General features: G+C 37.9%; 1 long non-coding RNA gene across 3 annotated transcripts; it reads right to left on the reverse strand.

Annotated features, from left to right (window-relative positions):
* Nucleotides 1–3,852: 3,852 nt before the first annotated feature.
* LOC132656825 (uncharacterized) lies at nt 3,853–23,647 on the reverse strand. Of its 3 annotated transcripts, none has more exons than XR_009594575.1 (5): nt 23,512–23,647; nt 20,685–20,808; nt 18,348–18,797; nt 11,342–11,482; nt 3,853–6,545 (listed from the first exon to the last, which is right to left on the reverse strand). It is a non-coding gene; the product is annotated as an uncharacterized LOC132656825 (long non-coding RNA). The 3 variants fall into 3 exon arrangements; XR_009594574.1 differs by having other exon boundaries at nt 23,491–23,612; XR_009594576.1 differs by lacking the exon at nt 3,853–6,545 and adding an exon at nt 9,869–10,064 and having other exon boundaries at nt 23,491–23,612.
* Nucleotides 23,648–23,727: the final 80 nt, after the last annotated feature.

Raw genomic sequence — 23,727 nt, forward strand, 5'->3', positions numbered from 1 at the left:
TGCTATGAAGAAACACCCTGGCCAATAAAAAACACTTAACTGTGGACTTGTTTACAGTTTAACAAGGTTAATCCATTGTCACGGTGGAGAGCAATGCGGCAGTAGGCTATGATGCTGGACAAATAGCTGACACCGTTTACATCCATAGTAGGCAGGAGGCAGAGAGAGAGAGAGAGAGAGAGAGAGAGAGAGAGAGAGAGAGAGAGAGAGAGAGATCAAGCTGGACTTTAAATCTTAATGGCCACACCCAGTGACGCACCTTCTCCTACAAGGCCACAAATCCTAATCCTTCCAACCAGTTCATCAACTGTTGACTAAACATTCAACTATAAAAGTCTATGAAGACAATTCTCATTTAAACCACCACAGTGGTCAACTGAATAAAGATTGTATGTACCACAATATAATATATATGTGTGTGTGTGTGTGTGTTTAGTTTTTTCTTTATGTTCATTAACATTGTGACACATTAATTAACATTAGAAAAATAAGATAAGATAACTAATTTTATCTGGTATACTGCCATGAATGGATTTATTTTGGTAACAGAAATCAGAAATGTTGTCAGAAACTTATATAGACTCTAACAAAAAAAATTCAAGGGGTTAGAGAGTAGTTTCATAGTTAAGAGCATTTACTCATTTTATAGATAATCCAGGCTCAGTTTCTAGTGCCTATATCAGATGACTAACAAGCACTTAAGAAGTAAGTCCAGTTTTTGAGAATTCAGTGTCTTTGGGTCTTTATTGAAACATGTATGTCCTTGGTACACATAAATTCCTGCAAGACATACATATTCATAAAAGAATAAAACAACGAATAATTCAACCAAAGTTTGAGATCACATATATATTTTATTGGCAATGTTATTAGGTGTCTCTAATCACATGCTCCACATATTTAGAAAAGACAATGTAAATTATCTATTTTTTAAATATCTAGTAAAACAAATAGTATGTGTTAAGTATCAGATACCCATGTGAAGGATTAAAACAATGTCTTTATATTCAACATTCATGAAAAGGTGAATATATATCTCATCTGAAATAGTGGAAACCATTTATATTTTTTTATTTAAATGAACAACTATTTTTAAAAGAATGAACTTAAAAAAAGTATTTATAATGGCTGAGAAGCACTTAAAGATTGCTCAATGTCTTTGGTCATCAGAGAAATGTAACTCAAACTGACTTGATTCCATATTACAACCATCAGAATGATGGAAAGCAATCTGGTGCTTTCTCAGAAAACTGGGAATAGGTCTGCCTCAGTACCCAGCTATATACCACTCCTAGGCATATACCCAAAAGATGTTCCACCATTGTACAAGAATAACTGCTCATCTATGTTCATAGCAGGTTTATACATAATAGCCTGAAACTGAAAACAACTCAGTTGTCCCTCAACCAGTGAACGGATGAAAATAATGTGATACACATACATATGGAATACTACTCAGCAATTAAAAATAAGGAAATCATGAAATTTTCTGGCAAATAGATGGAACTAGAAAAGATCATCCTTAGTGAGGTAACCCAGACCCAGAAAGACACACATAGTATGTGCTCACTTATAAATGGCTATTAGCTACATATTACAGGATAAACATACTACAATTCACAGACCCCCCTCCCCTCTGCAAGAGGCAAAGTAACAAGGAGGGCCAAAGGGAGAATGCTTGATTCTCACCAGAAGGGGAAATAAAGTAAACCTGGGAAGTAGATGGAGAGCTGGGGAACTGGATGGAAGAGGCTATGGGGAAGGAAAAGGTAGGTGGGATCAGGTATAAGGAGAACATTGGCTGGAGGTCAGAGGGCTTGGAGATAGAAGAGAAACCAAGAGTGCGAGTGTCACTGAGACAAGCTGGAGACCTATGATATGGTAGGTTCCTGGGAAGATATGGGATAACTCTAGCTAAGACTCCAATTAGTGGGGGCCATGGAGTTTAAAGATGTCACCTTTTAGCCAGGAAGGACTTCTAATGGAGGGAGAGGAACAACAAACCACACACAAAAATTTCCACCCAAAATTTATCTTGCCTACAATATATGCAGGGATAAAGTTAGAACAAAGATTAAGGGACCGTCCATCCAATGCCTGGCCCAATTTGAGATAGCCAAGCCCTGAAACTTAACAATACTCTGCTATGCTTGCTGATGGGAACCAAGCATAGTTTTCCTCTGACAGGCTCCAACCAACAGTGGGTTGAAACGAATGATGAGACTCACAGCCAAACATTAGGAGAAGCAAGGGAAGCCCTGTGGAAAAGTGGAGGAAAGGGTAGAGGATCCCAGAGTGGACAAGAATTCCAGGGTCAACTAACCAGGGTCCATGGAGGCTTGTGGAGATGGGAGCAGCAACCGAGGACCACTCATACACTGAACTTAGCCCCCCAGCACAAATGTAGCAGATAGGCAGCTTGGGGTTCATGTGACTCCTCTAGTAAGGAGAGCTGGAGTTCTCTCTGACTTGAACTTTGCTGCCTCCTTTTCAATCATTTCCCTCTGGAGGGGCTGCTTTGCCTGGCATTAGTGGAAAAAAGATTTGCTTGGTCCTGATGAAACTTGAGATACGTGGGTGGGTTGGTGCGAGCAGGGGCTCCCCATTTCTGCAAAGTAGGAGAGGAGGGATGGGGGAAGAAAGAGTAAGGGTGGGAACAGGATGGTGCTACAATTGGGATGTAAAGTGAATAAATAAATTAAGTAACCAAATAAAAATTAAAAAAAGATGGCATGGTGGCTATCCAGGATGGCCCTGGATTTTATTTAATTTTGTCTTCAAGTTATGAGAATTCATCACCTCATAGAGTCCACAACCCACAGAAAGTCTGTGCCAAAATGTCTTTTTAATTGGCATTTTCTGATGCCACCCTAAGCAAGTTGGAATATCACAGATTTCAGATTTTCTGTCTGCAGAAATAAACCAGTGAGTGCTCCTCTGACTGTCCAGTGGAACAATTATTAATACTCAGTGTTTGAAACTATTTAAAAACAGATCTCTCCATGTTATGTGTTTAATTAATTGGGTTCAAAATAGCATATAATGGAGGAAGTAGAGGAAGTATGAGGAAAAGTGAGTCCTCAAGATTGTATCCTGTGGCAGATTTAATGTCAGAAAAAATTTAATTTGGGGGTGTTTGGTCTGTGTAAATATTGTTCAAAAACAGATCCTTTTTGTCATTAACAACAAGAACTATAACTATGTGTTTAGTCAATGCTGTCAGTACCTTCAGGTGATGGGTTTGTGGCTCACTGTCCTTTTCACTTTTGCAACATCATACCTTTTTAATTAGTGGTGCTTACAAACCCAATGTCTGTCTACATATGTCCTATATAAAACCATCAGTATGTTGCAGAAGCCAGTTGTCGTAGACTAAAAAAACCAAGTGCCTTCAAGAAAAGGACTGAAATTTATGAGATGAGTTTAAAACCTCAGGGATTCCAGTGAAAGATTCAATTTGCATTGAGCTGATATAGACATCCCAATGTCAGTGGCTCAATTTCCATATGCAATATTGATGATGTGATCACAGTTACCATTCAAGAACTTTCCTGTGTGACAGTTGCACTGTACAAACGTTATTTTACAGCTGTGGAAATTTAAATTGTAGAGGTAGAAATAGCATACCTAGAAAATGAGGATTAAATCCCAAGCCACAAGGGAACACTATCTGGTAACATTTGCTCTTCAAAAATGTTACAAAGTATGTCCTCTTTCATGTGGCTACACACACCTGTCTAAAGAAGAAACCTTTCTGAATACCACACATACAAAAAAAAAAAAAAATAGTGAAGAAGAAACATGCCACAAAATTGATGCAAAAGATACAGAAACCCAGAAAAAGCAGTTTTATTGAAACAGACAGAGAAGGAAAGAAGAAACAAAGAAAAGAATGGAACACAGAAGTCAAGAGAAACAAATGGAAGTATTTTCAAAAGAGCTGAGAAGCAGTTGGAAAGCTCCAAAGACTGGATTTTTATGACAATGCAGAGGAGAAAATAGTAATAGGATTTGCTTGTATGCATGTTAAATTCCAACAGTTTCCCTTAAGGAGTACATACTAATGTCTCTTTTGATCAGCCAGTCAATGTTTCAAAGGTGTTATCTGTGCCTTCCTTGTGGCTTTTAATAATCATTTTTGAAATTGAAGTATTTTTGCAGACATACTGGTAGATGCTCTTCTCACTTGGCTGATTAGTTAATCCACCCTGAAGCTGTCTGTCTGTCTGTAGGACAAGGTTCTCATGCAGACTGAAAGCCAGAGAGCACTAGGAATGAGGCAGGGTGTCTCCGTGCAAATTCACTTGCATAATGGCCCTGTCCATCTACCCTTCCCTCAAATTCCATTTTCTTGGTGTATACTAAACTATAACACTCTCTGTTTGGGTCTGTTTCTTTCTCACTCATCAATCAGTTATCTTAGTTATCTCAGCTTTTTTGAATTCCAAGGAAGTGCTACACTTAATTGCCTGCCGTAGGAGTTTGAAGAATACTTCCACCACCAGCCAGAAAGACAGATGGTATTGGGCAGGCAGGTAGATGTGAGTGTCACAATTAGGAGGCTAGATCAGGGAGCAAATGAAGATCTGTATGTTGTAGACCTGTGTGCCATGTAGTCAGAGAGTTAATTCCCCTTGAGGTGAGGAAATCAAGACAGTTTCACAGAGACATGAACTTGTTAGATTCTCACAGCAGAAGTAGGTCATTTCAAGTTGAGGGAAGCATATAAGCTTATTTGGGAAAAGGAATTTAACCTACTTGTATGATTCTGGATGATTTTTGGTGGCTTTCTTAAGCACTTCCTTGAGATTAATCTTAAAATGTGTCTAACCATAATCAATTAGATTTGTCTGCCTTGGTTAAAACACTGCCAATGAATCTGTGTTCATTGTTATGTTCAAGTAGTTCAAATGGCCTAATGAACCAATGCATCAGGTTCAAAGAAGAATGGAAAGGAGGCCTCACATAAGGGGGTGTGGTAAATTAGTTAGCTAAGTGAATTTGGGGACAAATTTTAAGAGATGATAAATGTCACACTAAAGAAAAATATATAGTGGGAAAATATTCATTACTATATGTGTTACTCAGTGTACAAAGTGAAAGTCTACTTTGAAAAACTTGTCTGACTTAAGCTGATACATATTCCATTTGCACAATTTAGAAACTGACAGTCTTTACTTCACAAACACCAACAGTCAACCAAGGTAACATATATGTCCTTACTCCATGTTGTGCAGCCTCGACCTACCTAAAAACATATGTGCTATCCATGTCACTAGATGCATTAGTAAGGATGACAGGAGAAACGCCAGCTATCTGGAAGATAAGAACAACAGTTTGGATGGAGATACTATGGAGAATCAAGAGCAAAGATGTCTGACAGAAGCAGAGGAGGATGTAGAAGTAGGGGTTGGAGGCTAGGCAATATGATCATTTGCTAAAACTTCAGGATCAATGTAGAAGGTAGCCACAAGCAATGAAATAAAAATGTTTAACAGGGGAAGAGAAGGACAGCTGATACTGCCATATGCATGTAGAACAATAATTGTGTTCATGTGCCTGCCACAGTGGACTGCACACTCGCACACGGGCCTGATATTTGCTGATGCTTCTGACCCTCTCATAATTAGAACAAAAGTTTGGGTTATGTGCTGAACACCAAAGCACACACTTTTAATACAAAATAAAGACAATAATGATTCAAAGAATTCAGAGTATGTCTTTGATATACTATCAATAAAACAGAGAAATACCAAGCAAAACAAGTCATGTGAAAAGTATGTTATCATAATAGTTAACCTGACTCCAGCCCTAAAGTCTTGAAACCTGGGCTGTCACAATATAATTTTATGGTTGTTCAAATGATGTTGAACAAGATATTTAAGCTCTCCCTACCCACACTCCTCATTTGTAAAGCACAGACCATGAGAATGCCTGTACTTTAAAAGTTCCTGAGCAGTTGGCGTGGAGCTAAAGCACCAAGAACAGTGCTTTTGTATTTTCTGTTTTTCTTTTAGTATTGTAATTACTTTGTAAACAGTATTTCTTCCCTCCATTGGTCCATATTCAGGTATTTTTTGTGCAATTCTAGCACTATATTTTCGTGCAGCTAGCATAAAGCTGAATATACGTGTTTGTTATATAGTTCGAGGTAGGACAGAGGATTAATAGAGTGGCATTCTAGCTTCTCAGCCCCAAAGAGAAGGCTCTTTGGCTTGCTTATTCGACTGTCCCAGAACATAGTCTACTGCTATTCTTTGATCGTGCTGTGAATCCTCGTTTCAGCCACACCCACGCACTTTATCTGAGAGGCTACGAGGCTCCCAATGGTAGACAGTCGTAAGGATAATCATGGCAGTGAAGTGACATCTCCAAGGATGTTCTCAGACTCCTAAGCCTTCGCATTTTCATCATCCTTTTATGCTGCAGCACTTGAAAGCTGTCCTTATACCAAAATTATGTCTTCCCATTGTCTGTCTCTTCCACTTGACTGAGCTTTTGAGGGCAACTTAGCTTATTCATCTTTTAATTATCTGCACCTGGTCCTAAGTAGGGAACAACATGAGATTTAATGCATGCAGATGAAACTGGGTAGTCTTACAGATGTATTTGTATATGCACTTGTTTATACATTAATAAGACACTGATTTCTCATGGATTAATCAAACTAAATACTGCCATAGCTAAGGACTCAACATAATGTGTTAGCACTTAATGAGATACACTTACAGTGAAATTTTCAGAGGTAATGACAAGCCAGACAAGTATGTCTGCTACAAGCGATTCTGTCCTCACACATGCAACACAAACCCATCATTTCTATTTCTCGTATCACTGTATAAAATGAGAAAGATTGGACTAAAATGTTCAGAGAAAATGTAAATGGAAAGATGATTTTTTTCTTGTCTTTAGCTTCGTTTATCAATATAAATAACCTTCATGATGTATATGTTTATATTTAACAACATTTCTTCACATATAATTCATGTTATTAGAATTACTACAATCTACATGTTATATAGAGAGTAGGGGGAAGGACCACTGAGAAGAAGACATCTTTTACTGTTTTCACTAATAGGTCCTACAAATGAGGAGAGGGAAACTCTGTATAGGTGTTAAACTGATATTGACAAAAAGGACCTATAATAAATTAGTATATCCATCTTGCCTGACTCAGGTAGTAAGAAAAAATCTACAGTGGCAGGTAGAAAAAAAAGAGTAATTTTTGTAACTCCCTTACCTACTAAGGGGTAAGACACAGAACATGTCCCAGATTTTCTGCATACATTTTAGACATTTCCAAAATGCTTTCCAGAACCGTAATTACACACCTGACCTTGATTAGAAATGAAGAAATGGTATTGGCGTGTTTCTAATCATAAGTACTCTTTTTTTTTAAGATTTATTTATTTGTTACTTATGCAATGTGTGTTAGCATGTACACCTGCACGCCAGAAGAGGGAACCAGATTTCATGTTTAGATGGTTGTGAGCCACCATGTGGTTGCTGGGAATTTAACTCAGGACCTTTGGGAAGAGCAATCAGTGCTCTTATCCTCTGAGCCATTTCTCCAGCACCTCATAAGTACTCTTACCTAAATGCTTTAGTATATCATTGCAAGAGATGAATTTAAAATAAATAAATGAATGAATGAGTAGGTAAATCAGGTCTTGTATACAGAACCTGGTGGTAAGAGCTGAGTAAATATGATGAGGCCTCATCTCAGAACAAAATAAAAAGAAATCGAGACTACTCCATACCACAGTATGTTTAGCATTTCTCTACCTTCTCCTGTATCACGCTTTCTAACCATCCTCTCTCCCTCTGTCATCTGCCTCTTCTTTTTCCTCCTCTCTTTTCTTTACTTTTCTTGGTAAAATGTTTCTTTTCCTTATTCAGTTGTGCTGGCCAATAATTCAAACAAAAGGAAAACATAAACGGTCCTTCAGCCTTAAGCACTTAGGAATTCAGTGATTTATAGTTTCTTTCTTCAGCAATATTTGTTACAATACTACTGAAGGTAATATTTAGAGGAACTGGGTATTTTGCCACAATATCACTTCCTAATCCTCAGAGCATTTTCTTGATATCCATCAGCAGTTCATAAAGACTTTAACACTTTATGAGCAATATGTTGACTTCCCATTGCAATGGCAAAGGAAAACATATAAAAATAAACTTTCAGGGAAGAGGACCACAATGTCTCCCCAAATAAAACTGAGTGATAAACCAAATAAAATAGGCAGAAAAAAATAATGGAAGTTGGCTTTCACATTGTTTTTTTACATACTCTACTCCAAATTTGTACATTGGGAAGATTTACTTCCTTTATTTATTTCAGTCTCTGAATAAGAGGAAGGCTGTGATGTTTTTTAAGTCCAAGATTATGACTGAAAATTATGGTTAGTGTCTTGAAATTTTACTGGAAGGAAGCATGGAGAGGTGACTATATAAAAATCTAATACTTTAGTTTGTACCTGAAAGTACATTTTAATTGTCCATGGGTGTAGGCTGTATTCCTGAGACTTTTTATAACTCCAAGACATCACTTTTCATATTGATTTTTTAATAGGAAATCAAAGTGATGATGTCTGGAACATTTGAAATATAATACAAAATTAAAATACAGAAATAATGCTTTAAATCTGTATATTTCCTAAATTAAGAAGACAATTTGCCTCTTCCCTTGGGTACTCCTTGTTGTTTAGCTTCTTTAGGACTATAGACTTTAGTATATTTATCCTAAATTCTATGTCTAATATCCACTTATAAGTGAGTATATTCCATGTGTGTCTTTCTGCTCCTGGGTTATCTCACTCAGGATGATCTTTTCTAGTTATCACCATTTGCCTGCAAATTTCATGATTTCCTTGTTTTTAATTGCTGAGTAGTATTCCACTGTGTAAATATATCACAATTTCTGTATCCATTCTTCAGTTGAGAGATATCTAGGTTGTTTCCAGATTCTTGCTTTTATGAATAAATTGCTATGAACATAGTTGACCAAATGTCCTTGTTGTATGGTTGAGCATCTTTTGGATATGTGCCCAGGAGCAGTATAACTGGATCTTGAGATAGTACCATTTGTAATTTTCTGAGAAAGTGCCAGATTGATTTCCAAACTGGTTGTATAAGTTTGCATTACAACCATCAATACAAAATGGATTCCCTTTCCCAACAACCTCTCCAGCATATGTTGTCCCTTAAGTTTTTTATCTTAGCCATTCTGATGGGTGTAAGGTGGAATCTCAGGGTTCTTTTGCAAACAAGATAGACATCAGAAGTACGAGAAGACAGGGAGCCGGACAGGAGGTTTCCACAGGGTGTCTCTGAAGGATTCTACCCATCAAGGTATCGAATCAGATGCTGAGATTCATAGCCAAACTTTAAGCAGAGTACAGGGAATCTTAGGAAAGAAGGGGGAATATAAAGACCTGGAGGGGACAGGAGCTCCAAGAAGAGACCAACCAAACCAAAAATAATCTGGGTTCAGGGGCTCTGCAGAGGCTGATGAATCAACAAAGGATCATGCATGACGATGACAAAACCCCCAGCTCATACGTAGCACATGGGCAGGACAGACTCCATGTGGGTTTCCTAGTAAGAATAGCAGGGGTTGTCTCTCACTTGGACTCACTTGATCAAGTGAAGTGACCTAACTAGGCCACAGAAAAAGAGGATCCAGACAGTCCTGATGAGAACTAATGGGCTAGGGTCAGATAGTAGGGGAGGAGGACCTCCCTTATCAGTGGACTATGAGAGGGATATGGAGGGGAGAGGAAGAGGGAGGGTGCGAATGAGGGGGTGAAGAGAAGGTAAGGTGAGACCAGGAGGGAGGGGTCACAGTCAGGATAAAAAGTAAGTAAATTGTAATAAATAATAATAATAAAGAAAAAAATTTTAAAAATGATAATTTGCTTCATGATGGCTCTTTGAAAGGATATTGATTCAATATAGTGATTTTCTTCCTCAAGCTTCAGTCATGAATATAGTTGTATTGTTTTTCTTTTTTGTCTGTGCACCATCTGAGTGTTACAATATTTTAATCACCTCACTTCTTCAAACTGTAAAATAAACATTTGTTTAAAAGGGAACCTTATACCCATACCTCAAATAAGAATGTTACTTTTACTTACCACACCACAAGGTAAACTTGGAAATAAAGTGAATGAATGCAAAACATTGTTAGATTCAAAGAGACACTTGGAGTCTTCTTCAGGCTCTGATGACGAGCCAGCATTCTACTTGTTAGAGGCATCAGCTCAGGCAGGAATAGAATAGAAATGTTCCCTCTTGACAAAATCTCAGACAGATAATTGAAAAGTGTGTAATCTCTCATCAACTTATTTCATGCAACTAGGATCTGTGTTACAACAGAAATCACAGCAGCAAGGACACTCATGACAAATGTTGAGCTCTCCTAAGAAGTTTGGTACAGATACAGACCATAAATAGAAATGACATGAATTTCTTAGCAGATGCAGGATTTGAGGAATTCAGCATCCCTTTCTTTTATTTCACATTTCTTGTTCTGCAAAAAGGAGGTGATCACATCCTCATCTCCAAATGGTTGTTTGGGATAAACAGAATGACTTCATGCCAAACACTAGCACAGGATTACTCAGTCACTTCAAATTATCATTGACTCTCAGCACACTTATGTTTCTATTTCATCTGTATTACAAACTTGAAAAAGTTTCCATCCATTTAAGCCTCCATCACTGTACTTTGGGTATTTCTTCTTTACACAGAAAGTGTATCTTGCAGACTTAAAACCTTACTTTAACTCTCAGATTATTGTTATTTGTAGGAAATCAGATCCAATATATTGATTGGTAAGGTCTTTAAACAAAACTATCATTCTGTGAATTCCATTAGCAAAATAAATAGCTATAGATGAATACATAGATAGGTAAATAGGTGATGTGGATAAATAGATAGGATGATAGATAGATAGATAGATCGATAGATACACAGATAGATGATATATAAACAATGAAAGATAGATGATATATAGATTTAAAAAAACTAGTAACAATATGATAAAATAATAATTAACCACTTCTAAATATATGTAAGTAGAAAGATTTTGAAAGCAATAAGATTCTGCTCTGAAATAACACTTTGAAAATAAATTATTTGTGTTTAAGATCATGGAGAAGATAAGTTCCCTTCTTAAGACAAAAACAGCTTTAAAGTCCCATCAGACTCCTTTAAAAGGCTTCTTGAACATCAAATATCTTTTGCAAAACACTTCATTGATTTAAGTATAAATTAATCAGGAATCCACTAATTCCATCTCCCCTAGAATACACATGGATTTTAACATCCAGACATATACCTTTCCTGTTCTCTACCATGTCAACATAAGAAAGAGTGCTTTAGGTGCTCACGGCTGACTGAGGAGTGCGCAGTTTTGCCCTTGATTGTTGCAAACAAAGATATGTGGGCACTCTGCCAGGAAACTTCTTTGATTCTCCATCTGAATAAGAAGGAAAGGAAACTGTTTTCCTAGAATTCCTCACAAGGAAAAAAAAAAGTAATTAATAAGCAATGTGACCTTGGCAGTCTTGGTGGTCTCCCTGGGCAGGAGAAGAGCACTGTAAAGGAAAATAACATGTGAAAACATTAGAAATTTGTTAGCTGGTTCCAATTCTGACCAGGTGTCTCTGGTTTCCTCACCTAAAATATTGGGGGTACAGGACTATTTATCTTGTAGCTTGCTGTGGGGAAATATAAGATAATAAATCAATAAAAATTTATTGAGCATTTCTTCTGTGCTCCTGGGGATTCAAAGATAAATGGACAAAATGTATTTTCTGTTCTTAAAGGAAACTCTCAGCTCTGCATAGTGGGAATCAGTTTTAAAGCTCTGTCTTTGGGGTGGAATGGCATATGTGAGGGTGTAATACTAAAGGAGACAGTATAGTTGACCTGGGGGTTCAGTAGCTTCCTAAAAGGGAACCTGCTTTATAAACTATCAGGTATTAAATTATGAGCTGCTAAGAAGAAGTATCCACCTTAATACTTGGTTCCATTGTAATTATGATTATGATTACTATTAGTAACACTTACAAGGAGAATGCAAATCACCATTACAGATCTGACCTGTCTTCCTGTGTTCACACTTAATTGTGTCATATATATATATATGTATACATATATACAGTGTATATATGAAATTATACTCTCTTTAATTCTGCTTTCTTGACTGTTCTATTTCTGTGTAAGGAGATTGAGTTTCCTGGCTTTGCTTTGTTTTACCATGCTTTTCTCTCCCTCTTCCCTTTTCCAGTGAAATCTGTTATCTGCTTGAGCTCCCTACACCGATCTGTTGGGCCATCTGATTTTCTAAGTCCAAATCTGGGTCTATTTCTAGTTAGCAGCTGAAAATAATTCCATAGTTATTTCTGCAGCCCTAGCCACTTGTTCATCATTTTAGATAATATGATCTCTAAACATGGACTATAGATCAGGCTTTAAGCTAAGTTTAGGACTCACAGATATGAATAATAGAGTCCTTGGTGCCCAAGAAAGAAATGGCTCTCACCTCAAAGGAATAAAAGTAGCCAAATATGAGTGTGCATGTTTCACTGAGGCAGCAGTTTCATGAACCTTTTATAGTAATAAAACAAAGGAAGTCATAAAATAACAGTTTTCAAATTGGTGGTATATATATTAAGCAGGTAAATTACAGCAAACTAGGAAAAACTCTGTTCAAAGAGTTAGATGTTGACTGATAGCAGTCTCAGCCTCTGGGTTAGTGGAAACTAGGGGCCTATTCATAAATTCTAAAGACATCTAAAAGACACAAAAAGTGGACAGTAAATGGGTACTAAGGGAGTTTAAGATGTCCCAAGATAGGAGCTCTGGACTTGCAGCATTCAAAACTCTTAACTTCATCGTTGAAGTCAGAAACAACTTCTTTCTAGCCATTCTTATTCGTACTATTTTCAAGTAGCTAAGAATCAGTCTAGTGACGATATCAGACAAAAAAAAGCATAAACAACAAGACAATATATTAAAGCTCATGCTAGACAATAAACAGAGGGAATACAGTGAGCATATGAGTAAAGACTGAGAACACACATCTGTTTTGTAGCTAGTGCCTGTGACTTGAAATACTCCCCCTCCCCACTGTCTGTAGGAGGGAGGCTCATCAGAATCAAGAAATAAAGTAGGATCATAAAAGCTCAGTACAAAGCTGGGCTGCCTTAAAATGGTTTCTGGAGTTCTAGGAATGCAGCTCTCATGAGTGACCCACACACTAGGGTTTTCACTGATGCAGGTACCTTTGTGCCACCCAAGCTCTTGTACATGAGCACTTACCCATGCTTCTGTAAGTAACCCAGATAAACTCACTTTTTCTCTAAGCTAGACTGGAGTGGAATTATTTGTTTGATTGGCCATTCAGGCTATCTCTGAAGTAAATAAATCTTTGTCCACATCTCGAAGTCACAAAACATTACATTTGTGGTTGTGTTGATTTTTTTTTTTTTTTTTTTTTTTTTTTTTTTTTGGTCAGGGTGAGAAAATACTTGAAAGGTAAAAAGGAAGAAAAGATCGATTTTGGCACTTGGTTTCAGCTGAAGGCTACTTGGCATTGTTGTCTTCAGACCACGGTGAGGCTGTACACTTAGTGAGGAGATCATACTTCTCTCTGGGGCCTGGCTAGTAGAATAAAGGGCCAAGGTTTTACTATCCACTAATAGAATCTGCCTCAGATTAACTTCTTTCCTTCCATGACAGCCATGTCCTAAATAATGCTAATCCTCTCAGTGATGTTGCCAGATTCCAGGCTCTTGCTCATAGCCTACATGGAAGCACATTTAGGTGCAAACCGTAAGAGAGATGCATTTGGGAAATACAGCATGACTGTCATTTATTTGAGAGGGAGAATATCATCTCTCTGGGTCCACAGTCTGTTTCACCAGCTGGCCCTGATAGTCTCAGAGTGACTCAAAGGAGTAAGGAGTCTCATAATTATTCAATGGAGTAATTATGATGTACGTGTGTGTGTGTGTGTGTGTGTGCGGGGGGGGGACACGATGGGTGACCATAATGTTACACAGCAGCATAATAAAGCATTTCCAAATAGATAAATATTTAATATTAAAAACAAAGTTTCTCATTTTTAAATCAATGCTTCAGTCAAGATCTGGGATAAGTAGTACCATCTTCCTTAGCCTTGACTCATGAATTTACCCTTCAGGCATAAGGGTGTTCAGAGTTTGATATCGAGAGCCCATGGCTTCCAGGAAATTAGATAAATAGAGCAACTTAACCAGAGGTCAGTTGGCATGAAGAAGCTGACTCACGATTGGCAAGGTAATTTACCTCTGAAGTGCTGACCCGATCAAAAGCATCCTGCCAGAAGTTTTGAACCCTGACATGAATAAGGATGGTCAAACTTTTCCCTTGTCTCTAAGCTATGGTGTTTTCCTGACTCCTAGCTGACATTTCATTGGACAGTAGCAAAATTCTCCTTCTATAAAATCTCTCTTTATCTCATTTATTCCTTAGAATTACATTATTTCTCCTTAGGTCATTAAATAAGAAATATTAAACCATGTTTCTTTATCAGATTTCAAGACTGAAATAATTTTCTTTTAACATTAGTTGACTTTAGTATTGTATTAATTTAGATAAGAGAGGAGCAGATAGAATGAAATCACCAGCCTTTATTTTTCCTTTTTCTTTCTTTTCTTTGATTTTGTTTTTGTTTGTTTGTTTGTTGGTAGTACTTGCGATTGAACAGAGGACTTTATACATGCCAGGAGGCAAATATTGAACCACTGATCCATGAGAACATACCAAGAAAGACTAATTTTATCTCCAAGAAATGTTATTGCATGAACAAGGTATGACTATTTAGAAATTGACAATTTAGAGAGAGATGAAGGACAGGTGGTTTGCCTGGAGCTCAGACTGTGTTTCAGTAAAGTGGGTGGTACCATTTAAAGGGTGATTGAGAGCTAGCAGAATGTCTTGTCTGGCCAGGAGACACACACCCCCACACACATCCACACACATTTGTACATTATGCACTGTACAAATGCAGAAAATGATCTATTCTCTGGCTTTCTGCTTTTCTTGGGCAGTAGATGCATTAATGGGGTCACCTGAGAGAAGATGGCTACGTGCAGAGAACTTACAGCCAGAACGCCTACAACTAGAGAGCTCTCCTTAAACATTCGTTAGTGAATCATTCTTACACACACTGAAAGTGAGACTCAAAAAAGCCATTAAACTAGTTAATTATTCAAAATTAAGTAGATAATAATGCTATTCCAACACTTGAAACAATACTTAAAGGCTCTCCACTGTCTTGCTTTTTTATTTTTTCTTGCAAGGTTCAGTCCCTTTCTGCGACATCTAATGATGAAGTTATCAATTTCAAAATGCTAAGGCAAGTTTGTTTTGACTGGAACTCACAGGGAACTTTGGTTACTAAGTAATGCCAGGAGATTTGTTTCTTCTGTAATTTGGAGGAAGTAAAACAACACGGTGAAAAATTTTGCCCCTGACCAGGAACAGTGGTATAATTTGGAGTAAGAAATCATGAATAACTGTCTGAAAAATGGAAGAAAGAGGAAAAAAATATTCACCAAACTCTGTAAGTTGGGCTAGTTGGCTTTGCTCTGCTTTAAGAGACTAAAGATCCATTTTAACTGGCTGCATTTGAAAAGATTTTTTTTTTCTTTTTTTACTGTTTGGATTACTAACAGCTACCAGAAAAAGTTTCAGGGCATATTTAGAGAACATGAAAACACATTTACTAACATTTTCCCCTCTTTTTTCCACTTTAATTTTTTTATTTTTTATAATTTATTCATTTGATATCCCATTTGTAGCCCCCTCCCTCACCTCCTCCCAGTCCCACTCTCCCTTCCTTTTTCCCTCCTATCCTCCTCTCCAAGATCACAGAAATGGGGAGCCCTCCTCCCCTACCATCCCACCCTAGCCTATCAAATCTCATCAGGACTGTCTGGATCTTCTTCCTATGTGGGCTAGCAAGGCTGCTGTACCAGGGGAATTTTTTGTTTTTGTTTTTAATTTTATGTTGCTGTTTTCCTTTTACCTGATCCAGATATTGTCCTGATAACTGATTTCCAAGCCCTCACTCCAAAAATGTTCATCCAACAGATCTGCTTTGAAGAGACCTGTGGGGTTGTGTTTGTGAGCCAGATTCCAAAGTCCTGGAACATTTCAAGCACTACAAAGCAACAAAGCTTTCATACACATTACGCTTATGTACAGACACTTGGTGAAAGATGGAAATACCATTGTTCTCATTAGAAAGTGAGAGTGTGTCTTTTCTAGATTGCAATAATTTGGATCCAACTTCCTAAACAGTGTTGTGTTTTATTGTATTATCCAGTCTTTTGTCTCCATATCTTACACATTGTTTAGTTTGCTAGCTCTATTTTTTTCCCAAAAATCATATGTGTAAAAATAGGTAGGTTGTTAGCACACTTTAAGGACTGATCATTTGTAATCTGATTGTGGTGTCTTTTAAGAGCTATGTGTCTACATAACTACATAGCTGTGTTCAGATCTCACAAGACTGGCCAATTCAATTTCTATAAAATGAAGACATGCTGTAAGGACTCTGTTGTCTCTAGATGCCTGTTACCGAAAAATAAAAGACCTGCACATCTCACATAATTGTTGCACAGATCATGTAAGAAAGTCAGTGTGCTTAAAAACAGATAAAGGACTATACAAATGTAAATCATAGTAGTAGAAACATGACAATCTTGAATTACAAAACTGAGCAATTAAGTAAGACGTGGAACACTTTTTCAAATCTACTATTACCAAACAATTTCTGCAATGGTATTTATGATGTTGAATTAGCATCAATTATCTAATTGTTTTGAGAAACATGTATTTTCTTTGGAGAATTTTGATTGAACTTAGGATCCATGGATTTTGAGGTATATATTATAAATCAACTTATCAGTAGTACTGTGATAGTGTTTGCAAATGTAAACATTCGTTTCTGTTTCATTTCAACTTGTGAATTCTTTCAGTGAGGTAAAGCTGAACTGAAAGTAGATTGTAAGGGGCTGAAAGTATTTCTCAGTAGTAGAACACATATTTATCTTTCAGCAGAAAATAGATTTGATTTCCTGCACAGCAACACAAAATATTAGATTACTATTGTCTTGCATTAACATAACTTTAATATTGAATAGTATCAGAAAAGTATCCAATCTTAGTGGTTTGTGTTTTTATTTCTAGTTACGTGTATGTGTGAGTGTGCATGAGTGTGTGGATATTAGCACAGTTGCCTTCAGACACCAGATGTTTGGATACACCAGAGCTGGAGTCATAGGCCCAAGGTGAGTGTTTAGAACCCAAATCAGGTCCTCTGCAATAACAGCGTACATTCTTAAACTTAGCTGTCTCTTCAGACCATTTTTGATTTAAATTGTGATCTTATTAACTGTGTAATCTGGGAAGAAATCAGTTAAAATTTCAGAGCCTTAGTTTTGCACCACACTGAACAATGTGTGCAGTGGCTAACATGCACAGAGTTTTAATAATTAAAGAGATGCTGCAAGTAGAGAGTCTAATGGAGTATACTACATGGCAGCTTGCCTCCCTCTGCATTTGCCCTCTAAAATGGCACAGTCAAAGACAGTGCTGCATAATAACATCAGTAGGAGAAACTCCAAGTTGAGTAACAGGTATCTGGATTCCAGTCATTTGAAAAATGCCTTGGTATTTCTTCTGTGCTCAGAGTAACTGTTTAATGGAGTCCTTATGTGGATAAAGTTGCCTTCTGTTATTATTAGTTTGCATAAAACCTAAGGAGATATGACCAGCGTATGCTTTATTAGACATTTTTCTCTTCCTCTTTAGCTATATTTATTATATGCAAACATGTTTTCAGGAGCAATGAAATATTTCTTTTCTGATATATATATATATATATATATATATATATATATATATATATATTTACAGTCCTTAACATCCAAATCTCTTAAGCGAATCCACTATTTACAAAAGATACTGTTTTAACAACATGTTTATGAAAATACAGAATCTCAGCCACATTTCCCTATGGACTACTGAAGAGAATTTGAAACCCTGTTAGTAGATGAAAAGTGGGTCTAACTATATATCAAATTGGGTCCGAGGAGCTGAAATTGTTTTATAAGCTTCAATTAAGCCTCATACCACCTCCCTGAGGTAAGGAAGAAGTATTGTGCACTTTTATGGAGACACAAACTCAAAGCCCATGGAGGGGTTAATCTATGTACATCAAAAGCCTTAGAGCTATCCTGCTGTACAAGTGGGGACAAAACGGAATTTCTTCCTGGGGAACAACTTACCTTCTTTTATTAGCCTGATTACCATAGTGTACCAACTTTGGGAAAAACCATGATGAGTGCTCAAAAGAAACCCCACGAGAAAGGATTAGCATTCATTTCAGCTTCGCAGTTTAGTAAATGAATGATTTGTTTCTCATGCAAAAGCAACAACATCTTTTTGTTGTTGTTTTGCCAGGCGCTTATGAGGAAATAAGCGCCTCTGAGCAAGGAAAAGGAAGGAATGGAGCAGTTCAGGAATGAAAAACGGCAACTGATGAATTCCTTTTTTTTTTTTTTTCTTTCTTCATTCAGCCTTCTTCCACATAGCAACCTGCACAGATATTGCTCGCTAGAGGGCACTTGAAGTAGAAGGAAAAAAAAAAAGGCTTCACTATCCGTCTAACAGGACTGGTGCCTCTGCAAGCAGAAGAGAAAGCAACAAGGAGTAGCCAGTTGCCCACACAGCAGCACCTGAAATAAATGAGCAAAAACATCCTTAGACAGCAGTATGCAGCCTTGACTGACAAAAGACTCCTGCACACACTCGCTCAAAGAGCATTTCCTTTCAACCTCTCAGCATTTCTCAAATGCATGTTTTTGTGCTATTTGTCTGTGTAATAAACGACTTGATACCAACTAACTAGAATCAAAAGCTTCTTTAGATACGTAAGGTGACAATTTCTTTGTTTCTCTACATATCTGCTTTCACCTTTATATCTCTATTAATATGTTGCGAGCAAACACATTCAAATAATGTTAATTATCTTAAAAATACTTGAATAAAATAAATTTGAATATATTTTAATCTTGAATAAAATATGTTATAACTGACTAGTAATATATAGGAAGAGTGTTCATTTCTTCTATTCTGCTTAAAAGTAATGTGAAACATTGCTTAAATTTTATTATTATTATTACTATTTTAGCTCCCAAGAAAAGCAAGAGGGCTCCAGGATCTTAATTTAATTATTATTCACACTTAAGATAATAAAAGAAAGAAAGAAAACAAAATTAAAACCTAAATGTTCACTGTGTAGTTCAGAAGATCGGGGCTGGCTTATGTGATAGCTTTGTCCAGTCCCTTTAAATCTCTCTTCCTGCCCCTCCCTCTCTCACTTCTGTTCAGAAGCAGAATTGGGGCTTATCTCTTTTGGAGCACCTGGGGAGATGGGAGATAATGCCATTCTGAAGACCTTCTCCAAAATGCTCTCTGCACAGATGTGGTCTTTCAGAAAGTGTTTATACCACCATTTACAGAAAATATAATGGCAAGCTTGAGGTTAGCAATTACAGTCAATATTCAGAGATACAGCCCTAATTTCAGTGACAGCTAAAGCCAGTGGCAGAGAATGCTCAACATCCATAGTCCTGAACTGCTTACTTAAAGAGGATTTCACTTCAAGAATTGGTAACCACTTCTAAAAAATAAGTTATTAAATCCCATAATTAATACAGCTGAAGTAGTCACAGAGTTATTTAAGGTAATTTTCTATTTATCACTGTTAGTTATGATAGTTTATTGAAACCAGAATACTTCAGAACAACAAATAAAGAAGCATTAATATACCACTTGTTTCATTTTTTTCTTTTTCATTTTACATTTATCATATGAAAAAGAAATTGCCTAGGGCAGTGTCTCTCAAGCAATAGTAGCAATTGGATTCCCTGGAGCATTTGTCAAAACCCAGAAATCTAAATAGAGCCTTGATTCTGGACCCCATGTTTCCATTTCTGTCAAATCTTCAGAAGGTGCTGAAGCAGAAACCCATAGAAGGACCCCAGACTGAGCACCTCGGTCTTGAGGAAATCCCCATAATTGATCAGTTTGGTCACTTTTAATATCTTTTAATGATTTTATTCAGAAGTTGGTTTAAAAATAATCTCATATAATTTTTTAAAGCTATCCTGTTTAAGTAAACATTTATTAACTTTTCAGAAAGGCTCTTTTGGTCTTAAGACTTCTTCAATATTGTTTAAAGTAAAGATTGAGGGGCTGGACAGATGCCTCACGGATCCAGAGCACTTACTGCTGTATCACAGGATCATAGTTATATTCCCAGTATCTACTCAGAAGGCTTACAACCACCTGTAACAGCCCTCAGAGGTTTGATGCTCTCTCCTGGTCTCTGCCAGCAACCATAACATATAGTTAGATACACATATATTCAAATATATCAACAAATCTTCTTATAAGTTTAATTTCCTTTTATGTTTTCTTACCCAGCACCGTCTATGCTCTGTTTCTGCTATGAATTGCACATAGAACTTAATGTACAGTAAAACATCACTCTCCACTGCGCTGTAATACCATCTCCAAAGTGGACTTTGGTTTTGTCTAAGATCATAGTTACTACATACTTTTTATCCTCCCAGAATCACAGGTAAGCACCAGTTCCAGAAATGTTTCATCTTGAAGAAGTGTGCAGAGAAGATGGTGTGTATTACACATTGTATTTGCTTGAGCTGCTTCAGTTTTCAAATGCTAAAAAATAAATTATTGCAAATGATAACACAGTAGAAAATATCCTGGTGTAAAAACACCCTTCATTCTCAGAATCAGCCCTCCACAATTTTGGACCTGGTACATCCAGGGAGCAATTCTTATGTGTTCTTTAGCTCATCTAAGACGAAAATGCAAGGAAAATAAACAAACAAACAGAAAAGCCACAGTCATTACATCATAGTAAACATACATTTTTGGTTTTGACTATTTTAGTTAAGTTTTTAAGCATGTGCTGCAAAGAGAAATAGGAAAGGTTACATCTTAATACCGCTGATAATATATGTACTCTAGTACAACTCCCTGCTTCAAATGGAGAAGTTGTAGTTACATCTGTCACCTTAATCTATGTCCCGTTTTCTTATAAGCATGTTAACTGGTGCCAGTCTTTCATTAAACCTTTGAGTAACTGCCCAGTTTGTTTTACTGTTTCCATTAGCCAAAATTATAACCGAGGCTCAGTTAAGAGGAAAAGAAAAACAGAATTACTTCTTGAAGCCTGTCTCCATTTTACCCATTTTGAATCCCAGTGAACTCATCTGCATGTCTGGATGCCTGTGGAACCAGGTGAGGTCATCCTGCCTCCTCCAACTTCTTGTACAACTGAATAGTAGTCTTCCATCTTGCCCCCAGTCTCTCTGACTGTGTGCCTGCCCTATCAGAGCATTCCTCACTAATTCTCCCCAGTGAAGTCCCACAACACAAGCAATTTGCCTCTCCATTATTAAAAAAAAAAAAATGGTGGAGCACCATCCTCTCTTGCTGGAGGACTGTAACTCCAGAGAGGATGCTGAGAGGAAACACTTTCTTGAGGAGGTACAGTCTTCCCACTGAGACATTGCATCCTGTTAAGTGTGGGTGGAATTGTTAAAGAGACAAATGCCTTGCCTTTCAGTGTCCCTGATTATTTTAGAAATATCCTGATAGGGCTTTTAACATTATCTTAATCCTCTTTCACACTTCTTAATCACACAGACCTCACCTAAGAAACTGTCAGGAAATTCCTATGGCAGAGCTTCAAGTAGAGATTAGAGATGTGGAGAGGGTCACCTTAAATTCCAGTGGGCCAGGAGTCAAAGGAGATAAAGTGCTTTGATATTGTAAGAGTAAATATGGTGCAGTGACTCAAAACAAATTTATAACTAAACTCAGTGACATTGGATTCTGAGTCCCTTCAGTTTTGTCAGCTGAGGTTCTCTTTTTAGGAAAATTAGATCAGAGGACATTCTCTTTCTAGCAATGTTTTCCTTTGAGATGACATTGTTACTTGTGACAATCCTCAGCCTTCAGGAATATATGACCTTTCCTTTCCTTCTCATAGATGTAAGAAAGTACCCCCAAGGAAAGGTTCAGATCATTTGTTCAAAGTAAAAATGAGTGTCTGAAAATTAAGCACAACGTAAGATGTGATCTATTTCTTTGTCCACTTGGGACTGTCTGGTCTAACAGCAGTTATAATTTGATTGAGGTTTGACTGCTGTTCTTTTCCAAGACAGAATTAGCCAATTCCAGAATACCTCATAAGCTGACACAGCCTTTGAAAAGAGAACAAACAGTGACTGCTTGAGGGAAAAATTCCCCCCTCCTGATGCCACCTCCCTCCCCGAAATAATTCACCAAGTTTCTTTCATAGGATAACTAGAATTAGAATCAAATAGATACGAAGCAGCTAGTCAATATCCTCAACTTTTTAGGGTATGTGGATAGATGCAGCGTCAAAAAAAAAAAAAAAAAAAAAAAAAAAAAAAGCCAAGTTTGCCTAAGCATTATAAACATATTGTGCCTATTTTCCCATTCTCTTCACTGCGTCTCATTAATTCGAGTCAGACAGTACAGGCTCTACAGCTCGTGCGTCTGCTCCTCTGCACCCCTTCTGCTGCAGCTCTGTCCCCAGATGGTCAAAATCCATCCTCAGAACTCACGTCTAGTCTAGTGAGTCAGAAATGGAACAAACACCGGTCTCCTCTGAAGGAGAGTTTTGACGAAAGGTAAGGGACATTTAATTTGTCTTGTATTTCACCGTGTTAAGCGATGACCAGAGATCAGAGAAGACAAATGCTTCCACGTGTTAGCCTCGGTGATCATAAGAGAAAAGCCTTGGTCTGAGTATTCGTGGACCCCTTCTTGCATTGGCTTATACCAGGGTACTCATTTCTTAACATCGGAGTTCTGAATAGAGTCTACCAGAGGATTGGAAAAGCCAAGGATGGGGCGTCTTTTGGTAGAGAAAGGGGAGCTGTAAGACAGTGCTCTCTCCCTCGGGGGTGCGGGGGACTGTCAGTACACACTGATTAAGCTTGCCAGACCCTCCCCTTATGGCCACAACAAGTTCTGCTCGCATTCCGCCCACTCACTACACTGCAAGTCCCTCTTGACTGCCTCTGATATCCCTTATTCCACCCTCCCAAAGGAGTAGAAACACTAGGACATCAGGAACGTGCCCCCCTCCGGCATCGCAACCCACCACCAAGAAACCAGTAACGCAAGAGTTTCAGAAGGCAGTGGTCTTGCAAACGTGCGATTTCTTAGGCAAGACGTTTTCAGAATGAGGGAAAAGGTGAATGGCCCACGCTCTGCAATCTCCTCGCCCTCCACAGAAACACGCTTTGGGTGTCTGAGAAGCTTTTCAAGATAAACTAGCCTCGGGGCTCAGGTGAGACCTACAGAGAGAAAGCTGGCGGGTACCTCCTGCGCATCCTTTTCTCATCTGCCAGCAGTCTTTATCCGAACGCTGGGCCGCGCGGCAGGCTAAGCGCTAAGCGTGGCAGGGCTCATCTTCACCGGTGACTCCCGCGGCGGAGGCGCGCGGGGCGTGCTCGCGAGCGACCAGCGAAAAGTTGTGCGCACTCTTGGTAGGAGGAAAGGGAGTGGAGACCGAGCGCGGGAGAGCGCAGGGGCCAG

Source organism: Meriones unguiculatus, chromosome 10 (genome assembly GCF_030254825.1).
Source record: "Meriones unguiculatus strain TT.TT164.6M chromosome 10, Bangor_MerUng_6.1, whole genome shotgun sequence".
Classification (NCBI taxonomy): Eukaryota; Metazoa; Chordata; class Mammalia; order Rodentia; family Muridae; genus Meriones; species Meriones unguiculatus.